Genomic DNA, 4,238 nt, shown 5'->3' with positions numbered 1-4,238 from the left:
AGCACCATTTCTTGAATAGGGTGTCCTTTCTCAACTTTATGTTTTTGTTTGCTTTGTCAAAGATCAGTTGACTGTATCTGCCTTTATTTTGGGATTCTCTATTCTGTTCCATTGGTCTATGTTCCTATTTTTATACCAGTGGCATGCTGTTTTGGTGACTATGGCCTTATAGTATAGTTTGAAGTCAGGTAATGTGGTGCCTCCAGATTTGTTCTTTTTGCTTAGGCTTGCTTTGGCTATGCAGGCTCTTTTTTGGTTCCATATGAATTTTAATATTTTTTTCCAGTTCTGTGAAGAATGATTATGGTATTTTGATGGGAATTACATTGAATTTTGTAGATTGCTTTTGTCAGTATGATCATTTTCACAATATTGATTCTACCCATCCATAAGCATGGAATGTGTTTCCATTTATTTGTCACCTATGATCTCTTTCAGCAGTGTTTTGTAGTTTTCCTTGTAGAGGTCTTTCACTTCTTTGGTTGGGTATATTCCTAAGTATTTTATTCTTTTTACAGCTGTTGTAAAAGAGGTTGAGTTCTTGATTTGATTCTCAGTTTGGTCACTGTTGGTATATAGCAGAGTACTGATTTGTGAACATTAATTTTGTATATTGAGACTTTGCTGAATTCATTTTTCAGTTCTAGGAGCTTTCTGAAGGAGTCTTTAGGGTTTTCTAGGTATACAATCATATCACTGGCGAACAGCAACAGTTTCATTTCATCTTTACTGATTTGGTTACCCTTTATTACTTTCCCTTGTCTGATTGCTCTGGCTAGGACTTCCAGTACTATGTTGAATAGAAGTGGTGAGAGTGGGCATCCTTGTCTTGTTCCAGTTCTCAGAGAGAATGCTTTCAACTTTTCCCCACTCAGTATTATGTTGGCTGTGGATTTGTCATAGATGGCTTTTATGACATTGAGGTATGTCCATTGTATGCCGATTTTGCTGAGGGTTTTAATCATAAAGGATGCTGGATTTTGTCAAATGCTTTTTCTGTGTCTGTTGAGATAATCATGTGATTTTTGTTTTTAATTCTGTTTACATGGTGTATCATATTTATTGACTTGTGTACGTTAAACCATCCCTGCGTCCCTGGTATGAAAGCCACTTGATCATGGTGGATTACCTTTTTGATATGCTGTTGGATTCAGTTAGCTAGTATTCTGTTATGGATTTTTGCATCTATGTTCATCAGGGATATTGGTCTGTAGTTTTCTTTTCTTGTTATGTCCTTTCCTGGTTTTGGCATTAGGGTGATACTGGCTTTATAGAATGATTTAGGGAGGGTTCCTTCTTTCTCTTTCTTGTGAAATAGTGTCAGTGGGAGTGGTAACAATTCTTCTTTGAATGTCTAATATAATTCAGCTGTGTGTCTGGTCCTGGACTTTTGTTTGTTGGTATTTTTTTTGTTACCGTTTCAATCTCACTGCTTGTTATTGGTCTGTTCAGGGTTTCTAATTCTTCCTCATTTAAGCTGGGAGAATTGTATATTTCCAGGAATTTATCCATCTCCTCTAGGTTTTGTAGTTTATGTGCATAAAGGTGTTCATAGTATCCTTGAATGATTGTTTGTATTTCTGTGGTGTTGGTTGTAACGTCTCCCATTTTGTTTCTAATTGAGCTTATTTGGATCTTCTCTCTTCTTTTCTTGGTTCATATTGCTAATGGTCTATCACTTTTGTTTATCTTTTCAAAGAACTAGCCTTTAGTTTCATTTATCTTTTGTATTTTGTAGTTGGTGGTGTTGTTTCCATTTCATTTAGTTCTGCTCTGATCTTGGTTATTTCTTTTCTTCTGCTGGGTTTGGGTTTGGTTTGTTCTTGTTTCCCTAGCTCCTTGAGGTGTGGCCTTAGATTGTCTATTTGTGCTCTCTTAGGCTTTTTGATGTAGGAATTTAAGGCTATGAACTTTCCTCTTAGCACCGTTTTTGCTGTATCTCAGAGGTTTTGATAGGTTGTGTCACTAATATCATTCAGTCGAAAGATTTTTTTAAAATTTGTTGTTGCTGTTGTTGTTGTTTGAGATGAAGTCTCACTCACTTGCCCATGCTAGAGTGCAGTGGTGCAATCTTGGCTCACGGCAACTTCCACCTCCCGGGTTCAAGTGATTCTCCTGCCTCAGCCTCCCAAGTAGCTGGGACTATAATTGCCTACCACCATGCCTGGCTAATTTTTGTATTTTTAATAGAGACAGGGTTTCACCATGTTGACCAGGCTGGTCTCGAACTCCCGACTCAAGTGATCTGCCCATCTCAGCCTCCCAAAGTGCTGAGATTACAGGTGTGAGCCATTGCACCTGGCCCAGTTTAAAAAAAATTTAAAATTTCCATCTTGATTTCATTATTGACCCAATAATCATTCAGGAGCAGGTTATTTAATTTCCATGCATTTGCATGTTTTTGAAGGTTCCTTTTGGAGTTGATTTATAATTTTATTCCACTGAGGTCTGAGGTCTGAGGTCTGAGAGAGTACTTGATATAATTTCAGTTTTCTTTTTTTTTTTTTTTTTTTTTTGAGGTGGTGTCTGGCTCTCTTGCCCAGGCTGGAGTGCAGTGGCCGGATCTCAGCTTACTGCAAGCTCCGCCTCCTGGGTTCACACCATTCTCCTGCCTCAGCCTCCCGAGTAGCTGGGACTACAGGCACCCGCCACCTCGCCCGGCTAGTTTTTTGTATTTTTTAGTAGAGACGGGGTTTCACCGTGTTAGCCAGGATGGTCTCGATCTCCTGACCTCGTGATCTATTGATGCTTGTTTTGTGGCCTACCATATGGTCTATCTTGGAGAAAGTTCCATGCACTAATGAATAGAATGTATATTCTGTAGTTGTTGGGTTGAATGTTCTGTAAGTATCTGTTAAGTCCATTAGTTCTAGTGTATAATTTAAATCCATTGTTTCTTAAATCCATTGACTTTCTGTCTTGATACCCCATCTCACGCTATCAGTGGAGTATCGAATATTGTGTTGCTGTCTGTCTCATTTCTTAGGTCTAGTAGTAGTTGTTTTATAAATGTGGGCGCTCCAATGTTAGATGCATATATATTTTTAGGATTGTGATATGTTCCTGTTGGACAAGGCCTTTTGTCATTATATAATGCCCCTCTGTGTCTTTTTTAACTGCTGTTGCTTTAATGTTTGTTTTGTCTGATATAAGAATAGCTACTCCTGCTCGCTTTTGGTGTCCATTTGCATGCAATGTCTTTTTCCACCCCTTTACCTTAAGTTTATGTGAGTCCTTATGTGTTACGTGAGTCTCTTAAAGGCAGTAGATACTTGGTTGGTGAATTCTTATCCATTCTACAATTTTCTATTTTTTAAGTGGAGAATTTAGTCCGTTTACGTTCAATGTTAGTATTGAGATGTGAGGTACTATTCCATTCATCATGCTACTTGTTGCCTGAATACCTGTTTTTTTTTTTTTTCAATTTACTTACTATATTTTTGTTTTATAGGCCCTGTGAGATTCATGCTTTAAAGAGGTTCTGTTTTGATGTGTTTTCAGGATTTGTTTCAAGATTTAGAGCTCCTCTTAGCAGTTCTTGTAGTTCTGGCTTGGTAGTGGTGAATTCTCCCAGTATTTGTTTGTCTGAAAAAGGTTATATCTTTCTTTCATTTATGAAGCTTAGTTTCACTGGATACAAAATTCTTGGCTGATAATTATTTTGTTTAAGGAGGCTGAAGATAGGGCGCTAAATCTCTTCTAGCTTGTAGGGTTTCTGCTGAGAAATCTGCTGTTAATCTGATAGGTTTCCCTTTATAGGTTACCTGATGCTTTTGCCTCACATCTCTTAAGATTCTTTCCTTCCTCTTGACTTTAGATCAACTGATGACTATGTGCCTAGGTGATAATAATTTTGTAATGAATTTCCCAGGCATTCTTTAAGCTTCCTGTATTTGGATGTCTAGATCTCTAGCAGGGCTGAGGAAGTTTTCCTTGATTATTCTCACAAATATATTTTTAAAACTTTTAGATTTCTCTTCTTTCTCAGGAATGCCTATTATTCTTAGGTTTGGTCATTTAACATCATACCAAACGTCTTGGAGGCTTTGTTCATTTTTACAAATTATTTTTCTTTGTGTTTGTTGGATTGGGTTATTTTGAAAACCTTGTCTTCAAGCTCTGAAGTTTTGTTCTTTTTTTTTATTTTATTGCTGACTTTCCAGTACATTTTGCATTTCTCTAAGTGCGTCCTTTATTTTCTGAAGTAGTGATTGTTTATTATTTATGCTATCTATTTC

The sequence above is a fragment of the Mandrillus leucophaeus genome, unplaced genomic scaffold (genome assembly GCF_000951045.1).
Source record: "Mandrillus leucophaeus isolate KB7577 unplaced genomic scaffold, Mleu.le_1.0 Scaffold209, whole genome shotgun sequence".
NCBI classification, from domain to species: Eukaryota; Metazoa; Chordata; class Mammalia; order Primates; family Cercopithecidae; genus Mandrillus; species Mandrillus leucophaeus.
The sequence above is the reverse complement of the archived record's forward strand: the minus strand, read 5'-3'. Positions refer to the sequence as shown.